Source organism: Crassostrea angulata, chromosome 5 (genome assembly GCF_025612915.1).
Source record: "Crassostrea angulata isolate pt1a10 chromosome 5, ASM2561291v2, whole genome shotgun sequence".
NCBI lineage: Eukaryota > Metazoa > Mollusca > Bivalvia > Ostreida > Ostreidae > Magallana > Magallana angulata.
This window is the reverse complement of record NC_069115.1, coordinates 52466824-52477101: the sequence shown is the minus strand read 5'-3', so window position 1 is coordinate 52477101 and position 10278 is coordinate 52466824.

Here is a 10278-nt window from a genome sequence, read left to right as displayed (position 1 = left end):
AGGCAAGGTGACTCTAGAGATCCAACTCGCAAATGACTCTTCATCCTTACTCAGCTCTGTAGGTGCTAGACAGCCATTTTAGAGAGAGAATCTTGTTGTTAAGCTCGATAATCTCATGATGAGCCTCTCAGAAATCGAGTCCTATTATGATGCTATCATTCATTTAGCAACAGCGCAACAATCCCAGGTAAAATAAGGGGCGCCAATTTGAATCGTGAGCTTGCAGAGTTTAAACCCCATTATAGTGTGTCCTCCTATGCCATTCAGCATAACTACCTCATTATTTTCACTCTTGGTTTCAACACGTTTCCTGTTTACTAGGGTCAGCATTGCTTCATTGTCTATAATGGCCCATAATGGCATTGAATTGAACGTTGCATCTACATCTAGGCATTTTCCTTTTGACTTTCTTATCATAGCTTCAAGAACTTGGCCTTTTTTTGTTCGTGGACCAAATTAAGGCCTGTCGACCTGGTCCTTTGGTGTTTAAATCCTCATGCTTAGCACTACCCACTCTTACAGGTGAAAGCGATCGAGGGTGCCCTACTCTGTGAATGCTGTCGATAGTAGGGCATTGTGGATGAATTGTCTTGTTGACCGTACTGAGGGTGCATAGGGCTTCGATCATTAAGTTTTGGACCTTGTGGATCATCTTAAAATCTTCGGCTCCTTCCTCTCATATTTGGGCTTGATGACCGGAAACGATCTTGTCTGCTCAGACCCAGTGAATCTATTTGGCATTCTTAGATTTGTATTTTATTTTATTTTTATTATTCAATAAATTACATAACAAGTGAGGCAACATCTCCGCGGAGACCCTCAGGTATATCGTCACCTGGGGTGCCGGGGCCCCCCTGGATCAGATAAGTTATAGTTTTATACATACAGTTTTATATAGTTTTGTACTAACATTCAGTAAATACATATATATATATATATATATATATATATATATATATATATATATATATATATATATATATATATATATATATATATATATTAAATGTGTAGGAAATAAATTTACAAAACTAGTTAGTAGGGGACTCAGAATAAAGTGTCCATAGAGACCCCTACCAGTTATGCTCCAAAGGCCGGGTCACCCTTGGATTATTACAACTTTCATACATTGTATTCAGAATATGGAAATATATGTAGCAATAGTAATTCATATAATAATTAGATTTGTATTTAGAGTTTCAATTACCTTGATAAGACTGTCAATTTGTTCCTGCAAGTTATCAGTGGAACCTGTAGAAGCTGTCTTTTTTATTTATCTTGGAATGTGAATTGACGGTGATAGTAAGCGTTAACTCTTCCTCCAAAGAGTGCTCTATCATTGGCTATTGCAGTTTTAACAAACTTTAAAGCCTTGTGGGTGGTACGAGTTTCCATATCCCTTGCATGTCTTGCCGCACTTTTCTCTCTGCAGATTCTCGGGAAAGTCTCTACTGCCATTTCCTCTATGATATCATTCTCACATTCCTAATAAGCATCTAAGGTTAAGGAAAAAACTCGCTGAGAAAATTCTTCTATTGTTTCATTGTCATGTTGTTTTAAGAATGTTAGTTGTCTGCGAGCTACAAATGGAGCCTCTTTCGTACTGAATCCGCTCTTTAAATATTTCTTGATGGTATGGACGGGCATATTCCAATGCACGACCCCCAGGCAGTCTAGCAACCGACACAACCTCTTATTGTCAGACCACTCTCTCCTACCAGCTGTTCTTTCAAATTGGTTGATGAAAGCTTCCCAATTAGGTGATTCAGTTCCTTTGAAGGTGGTCATATTTGGTATGTTTGGGCTTTTGCTTCTGGATCTATCTCTTTGTCTTTCAAATCCACGCTTAGTACTGGCATTGACTGGAAGGTCACGAAATTCTGCAATATCCATTTCAAATCGATTCTTAGTCTGTCCCTTCGACTCCCATGATCGCTCCAGTGCTAGCAGCGAATTGAGTGTTTCGAGGTGCAGAGTCACCATTATCTGATGAAGATCAGCTAGGTCTATATCGATGTTGCTTTCTTCTCTTGGATGATGTGCTTTGATCAGGAGCAGCTATGGGAGCCATGGGCCCCACAGTAGTACTGACTGCATTGGGCACGGTCGGGGCTGAATTTTCTACACTGACTCTCGGCATTGATGACGCGCGCATTAGATCCTCAGAGACTTGAGGTATATCACAATTTAAATTTGTTTGCTTGCTCATGGTAGGCAGGTTAACCTGGTTAAATCGCCATGCAGAATATTATCCAATGGCTTAACAGGATACATGGAGTCAGCAGCTAACGAGAACGGCACAGGCTTTCCACAGCTACCCGAAATACTGAATTTCTGTTGCTGTTTATCTGTTCTGTCAGTTGTTATTTGGTCAGGTTTCTGAATTATCTTCTAAAATTCCTGGACTGTTTCATTACTTGCCAGGGTGGAGACCTTCAGGGATTGTCCAAGCTTGAGAATAATGGTTTCCAGTCGACTGAGGCGCATTTCAAATGACATTGTTGTTTGGTCTACTGTAAACGTATTACATTTCGCTGTGTATTCTATTTAGCGCTCTTGGCGGAATGCGGCTTCCGCTAAATCAAGTACATCGCTAAATGCAATACATATGTGTAAAAGAATTGTCACATCCAGGAATACGCTAATTCAAATCCACGCCAACTTGTTCAAAAACTTATATCCACCAAATATCGTATACGCCAAATATAATACGTTTACAGTATCTTCAGCAACGACAATTTGTTTTCCTGTATCCACTGTTGAATTGTTTCTTTGCAATTGGGAAGTTAAATTTCAGCAGCTAATTATTCCACTGTTAACTTCGTAAGCTTCACGCAGCTTGATAATTATGGCTGGGTTTTTTTTTCCTCTCCGACACCCTCCAAAGTGCGCAACTCTTGAGCACTGATAGCATAGATATTGACAGCCATAGAAGTACAATTGTGTGTAACCGTAATATGTGAAAAATAGTTTATAACACAAAAACAGCTTGAGAGTATTTGACCCTACTAACCTACTCTATATAAAGTAATGTCGAAATAAGGGCAACTATTTCTCAAAAATTATTCCTAACCTATAAAATTACAAAAAAATTATATAAGTGGCAATTTATTTTTATTTAAGTTTTCCTAATAATCCTAAGAAATTGTAAAAATATCGTGAACTCTACCAAAAACGATTTGTTTACAAACTGAGTTGCAAAATGAAAGTCGATTGTGATGACCAATTCCGGTCACGCGGTCACGTGCTTCTGTCTTGCTTAATTCCAATCCAAAATGGCTAGCACGTGTTTTGTACCAAAAAAGCGAACTACAAAAAACTCGTAGCTTCTAAAATATTTGTCAGAAACACTATTAGATTAATTGAAAACGTTCAACAACTAAAAGGGGAACACGCGTCAACAATGTGAATTTTTGACGAAACACGTTTATGAGCTGAGTGAACTGAGTCAGTGCCTAGTTCAACCGACTCGGATAGACACAAACCTTACAGTACACGGGTCAAACGACTTCGGAGAGAAGTCTAGTCTGTACCTTGTGGTAAGGGTTTGTATATCTATATGTCTGTTAATAGCACCCCGAACCCGATGACAAAAGTGTGATCATAGAAAGAGTACTTGTACCACAATATTTTAAAAGATTTGACTAGTACTTTTACTAAGAGGATGGGCTTTATAAGAAGTGAATTAAAGGTATTTGTACTGAATAGAATCTGTGGAAATTATAGTTACAGAGCTATGACTTGTATTAAAAACATGGTTTGGTCCATTGTCCTTTTACAGATTAAGTCATCAAGAGTCTATTGGTTTCCGTATGTTTATAACAGGAAACTGCAGTACCGATCAGACCAAACCGAACACCAGGTTTACTTTCGGGTTTTACTTTGGGTTTACTCTGGGTTTACTTTCTGAAAATTGGTGTTTAGTTGGGGTTAACTTTGGGTCAGCTCGGGGTTTTATTTAGGTTTACTCGCAATTTACTTTTGGGATCCTCTTTAAACACTGAAATATGAAGCGGACCCGTCTTTTGTCTAATTGCAATTGTCTGAAGTGTTCTCCATACTGCGAATACAAAGGTAAAACACATATTATAAAACGATGGAAATTGTTCATTGTGTTTGCTGTTGTTGGTTATTTAATTGTTCTTCCCTTGTTAAACCTCTTTACTTATTTTTAATTATGAATTTAAGAAATACGTCATTTTTATTCTCAACGAGACTGTTAAGACGTTAAGCTTATCGACGTTTTCAATGGACTGTACTCTCTGTCGCTAGGAGGCAGCACTGTTCCTGTTTGCTGCGACATGGACACTGATAATGGTGGCTGGATTGTGAGGCATCCCCTAGTATTAGCTAGTACATACATGTTATCACTCTGTCAATGTATAGCTAATACAATTGGTAGCAGCGCCATTTGTGTTGCTTCTCCATTTTGAAAAAAATGAATTTATTTCTACAGTATTATAATCCGTTATATATTATTGTTGAGCAAGTTATACTCTTTCTAATGACATATGAATATTGTTTTTCTCGAATGATATGACAACGAAAAAACCAACGTCTCTAATTAAATAAAAGTAAAAAAGTATTTTCTTGATTTTTGATTTGTTTCAAACCAATAACGGACCATATTTATATCATATGATCATTAGTATATAGTGCTTTTATCAATCTTTTCAGGTATTTCAGCAAAGAGTAAACAGATCTGTAGATTTTTTCATGGGTTTTGTTGACGGGAGAAGCAAATATTGGATAGGTAATTTAATCCAATGTTTCTCATCTCTGTCCACATACAACATAATTATATTTTCTTAGACTTATTAATACTGTCTAAAATCAAAACACTTTATTTTAATTCTAAATTTTGTCAATTGAAACGTGTTTAATGTCTAGAGGTTCTTTTTGCCAATAGGGCTACATTATCTTCATGAACTTACTAAGCAGGGTATACGAATCTTCCCATCATCACTATGTCAAATATTCGTATGAGCTATTCTGTTTTCTTGGAAGAGAGTGAGTTGTTGAAAATATATTTATTTTATATTTGTGTCTGTAATTATTCATGAGTTGAATAAATAGTACATGCATATGCATATATTAGGATAATTTAGCAGTGTATTTAACGGTACAGACACCGTGGTCGGCCGACTCTCTAATATTTCCGGATTACGTGATGAAGTCTAGTTTAAACTATAATGGTTTTTACACTTCATGAACGGGAATTATCAGACTGCAACTTACGGCAAAAAAATGGTTTTCAATAACCGGTTACAACCAGTTTTTGACTTTTGTAACAAGATGCACATGGGCCACATCGCTCACCAGAGCAACACTGGCTTTATATAGGCGTTCAAAAGATATTGTGCCATATGGCCCCTCGGTAGATTTACAAATAATAATAATCCGAAACGTTGTGCGGATAATGATGCCAGTGCCAAGGTGGCATTTTGCACCCGATTAAGATGCAGTTCGGAAAAATCCAAGCATACCAAATGATACACCATTATGTAGAGAGTATATAACAACTTTTGTTTTTAGTGTGTATCACCTGACAGGTGAGATATTTACCTTTAAAAATTAATATCCCATCGGAAAATGTAATTCCCATAGGAGAATTGATTCTCCTACAGGAAATATTGACAATCCTATAGGATTTTTTAAAAGAACTATAAGAATTATATTTCTTATTGGAAAATGGTATTTCCTGTAGGAATTTGATTTAGACACGTAATTTTCCTATAGGATATTAAGTTTTCCTATCGGATTTTATCAAATCCTATCGGAATTGAAATTCCTATAGGAAGTTCTTGTATTCCGATAGGAATTTTCAAATTACCTATAAGAATATTGTTTTTCCTATGGGAAAAACTAATTTCCTAAAGGAATTTATTTTTGAAAGGTAAATATCTCACCTGACAGGTGAGATACAATGATAACAAAGGTGGTTGTAAACTCTTTAAGCAATGGTCTATCATATGGCATATTTGAATTGTTCGATATATGCAGCTTAAGCAGGTGCAAAAACGCCACCTTGGCACTGGCATAATTATCCGGCACAGTGTTCCGAATTTTACACTTATTATTGCATACATGTAAACATAATCTTTAACATATTTACCTTTATGGAATACATTTTTAACCGAAAATTAGATAATAGGCAATATGTATTATTACTAAATTCGTTAGTGGTTCACGGTTATTTATTACATACTAGTAATTATACTATCTTCGCATGCGCCTAACAATACGTTATTTGAGTCTTTGATAAAATTTAATGAACTATATACGTTACAAATTCCGAAACAGTGCAGACAATGGGAGCAAGCAACATCATGATATTTCACAAAAATATTAACCGATGCATGTTTAAGGTGTCGGCATTTAAATTCACAATTGATGAAAATGTTATATAGGATGTAATAACAAAAGCGAGCAAGAGTTTTCAAGTAAAAGGGATGTTCACCATGCAGTGCACGTGTGTACTCCTGATTTAAGAATAGATTAGCCATATTTGAACGGTGGAAAAAAGGGAGGGGTCATCGCAACAAGTTGTAATATATTGTCTAATACGGTACATTATAAGTAATAATTAGTGTTGGATTATCATTACAACAAGGGAATCATCAGTTTGGATTAAAACAAATATATATTCAAACAGCTGGAATGTCTACTAGAGGAATTAAATCGCCAAGGCGGGGTGTGACCTGATTTTTGTCAGTTGGGCGATTTCATTTATCTTAAAAAGGGAGCATAAATTGCGTGTTATATTTAATGTACACTACTACATTTAACAATTACTAATCAAGTGTATTTGTTAATTCGATAGATTTCTTCTAAAACATCCGATCCAAAGTTTAATATACATGTATGTAGCTGTTACAAAACAGATGTCAAAAAATTCATCTGATTCCTCTCCCATGGATCTTTGCCAATGGATGAGTTCATTCAAGCAATTGGATCAAAATCTCAGCCGTTACGTGAATGGTAAAGCAGGACTTCGCGCCATAACGTCTCATTCATAGTTTTTGCGCGCCGATTGGTGAACGAGTCCGTTTAGATCATGCAAATACCCCAGAGCACACACTGTGTTTACATCAGAAGCACGTAGCATTGGGGGTTAGGGTGAGAGGGGGGCTGCTTCCCCCTCCCCACTTTTTTTGCAGCAGGCACTTTTTTTAAATTTATATAATGAAGGGATATATTATGGATTTGCCCCCCCCCCCCTCCACTTTTGTAGGAGCATGTAATAAATGAAACTGCATATAAGGAATTCTAATTTAAGTTACAGTTAGCGCTTTTTATGAATTTGAGAATTCACACTTTTTTAATTGCTTGTCAAGATGATTTTAATGAGGCTGCCCAACACACATTCAAAAACAATACGTGTTTGTATACCCTTTCATATTTCATATGGTTGGAAAAGATAGCCTAATTGATACATGCATGCTTCCTTTGAATATTTTTGTTTAGTCAGTCAAGCTTTCTGGAAAGCTATTACTTGTACTGTTATTACAGATATAACACTAAAAATACAACTACAAAGAGATCAACTGTGTTTTCTTTCATGACCTGGATTTAAATCTCTTCGATGATTTTCTACTCTTGCCGATTTTATTATCGTTTTCCTAACAGCGTGCCAGTTTGCTTTTCGGGCCGTGCTCAAATTTTGTATGCCGATTATTATATTATTCACCGATTGGTTGTTCAATTTCATTGATGTGAATACTAATCTGCATATCAAACACAGAACCCAGAAACGCACTGACCAATGACAATACATGATGTTTTGGTAGTGAATATCAACATGTGGACAGTCCAAAGCTTGTTGTTTGTTAAAAAAAATTTACGTTTTTAACTTCGTTAATATCCGGTAGTTTGCGTAATATTTGGTTCGCTTCAAGACTGGTTGTTTCATGCAAGAGCGCTTCCGCTCCCAGTATAAATAGATTTATCGGGGAGTACATGTATTCGATTAATGCGACGTCTGTTAAACAAGTATACACGGTGGACGACGTTTATTTCATTTGAAAACATTGCCATCTTCCCATCTTGCGTTTTGTTACCGATATGAAAATGAATGAAACATATAACAGTATGTAACTGTTAGTAACTTATGCAGAAGACCCCGTCGAGTGGGTCCGAGTAAAATGGTGTAGGCATACAACTATAAAATTTAATCACTTATTTCTAGGCATATATATTTAATGCAGTTAACAAACAAAAAGCTTTGGACTGTCCACGTGTTGATATTCATTACCAAAACATCATGTATTGTCATTGGTCACTGCGTTTCTGGGTTCTGTGCTTGATACGCAAATCAGCATTACCATCAATGAAATCGAACAACCAATCGATGAGGGATATGATAATCAACGTACAAAATTTTAGCACGGCCCGAAAAGCAAACTGGCACGCTGTTAGTAAAACGATAAATAGTTATCCAAAGATGGCAAACCATTATCGGCTGCAAGAATATTGTAAAGGCGCAGAGTCGTTCTACAGAAGTCAGATGCTAGATTTTATAAGTATAAAACTGAAAGACGAGAATATTAAAGAATATTGAAAATTCGTACTTAAGTAAATGATGTAGACATTGGGCACAATAAGATGTCAATATCTCATTCAGTCAGACGATCAGGGTCAGACCTACGCGGAAAAGCCTGTCTTTAAATGTCCTTGGTAGATCCAATTTTAAAAAGGTCAACCCGTTTTTATTCAGTTCTGCAACGTCTTAAATACTAAAGTTTCCGTGTGAAAGTTACTGTATCTTTGGACTGTGAACTTTGACCTATTTCATAAACTGTTTATAGATAAACTGTGACTTGACTGTCTTCTCAGCATTTTAAAATTTGAACAAAAATTGTGAATTTATTTTAGGAAAATTTTTCAGAAATCTTTATTAAGAAATCTTAATATTATTTTTTGTAAAGTATTATAGCTATTGCTAAATATCTAAATGAGGGTATTGTAGTAATTATACTTGATGTAGGAGAAGTAGGTGTGTGTAAATGTATGAGTATGACATAAGTAAGAGTTATAATTCATTATATGAGAGTTCATTTAGATATTAGGCACGGACAAATAGCAGAACTGTAGGATAGATGGCAGGAGATATTTTTTGTCACGGAAATGTTAAGCAGATATTATTAAGTGTTCATACATGTGATCTTTTTCAGTGGATTTTGAAATTTGCTAAAATTGGTATACATGCATAAGGCTAATAGTCCTGACTCCTGAGAATTTTTGAATATTTCTGAATAATACAAGTACAACTTACATTTAACACTGTATAGAATAGCGAGGGACTATCTCAAAACTTTCTGAAAAAAATACTATTTTTTTTTATTTTACTCTTTCAAAGTTCCAGCATCGCGCTCCTGTCTCGAGCAAATGTCATAAACTACAAAGGCCTTGTATGTTAATGTCTACCCATGCAAATAATCACCTATTAATGGGGGTCAATAACCTTTTTTCGTAGGCATTTCGTGTTCTAAACCCACCATCTTTTTCAAGCACAAAACCGAAAATTTTGGTTAGTTTCGCATTTTCATTCTTTACCTAATAAAATGTGCTACCGGATTTGTATAGCAGTTTTTCCCCCATAGTAGCTTTTCCCCTCGGAAAAGCTACTATATAGTAGCCTTTCCCCCGGGGGAGAAAATCTACTATATAGTAGCTTGTCCCCCATAGTGGGGGTTCTCCCTCACGTTTTTGGTTAAGATTTAAAAAAAAATATATTAATGGAAATCCAGTAAGGATTAAAATCAATGTTTCTACACTCCAAGGTTGCATATATTTGCATTCATCCGTACAGGTTAGGTTTCGTTTTGCCGATTTATTATTTTTTTTAGACAATGCTGAAATTTGAACATGTGTGTAATGGAATTACACATATAACTTTATTTAGGTTATTAATTTAAAAAAGTACTTGGTTTTACAAGAAATACAGTTATATGCATAATTCTCTGTTCTAAAATTGAAAGTGAAAATGTTTTAAGAATCCTTTGATAAATCTATCAGTCTGTCTGTTTATGCAAATTTTATACAGGCTAAACATCTATTTTAGAGAAATTTTGTTTCCGATGTTTCATAGCCCGATGTTTAAAATCCTATTATAATGATTATAGTGCATATTCTTTAGGGTCCAATATCTCATAAACTAGAGATGACCATACCATCATACATGTATGTTCACAGTGGCAGTGTTATGCCACTTGTAGATGACTCTGAAAATTTCAGCCTTCAGGGTAGGGGCCCTCAATGTTTCAGGGCCCAATGTTT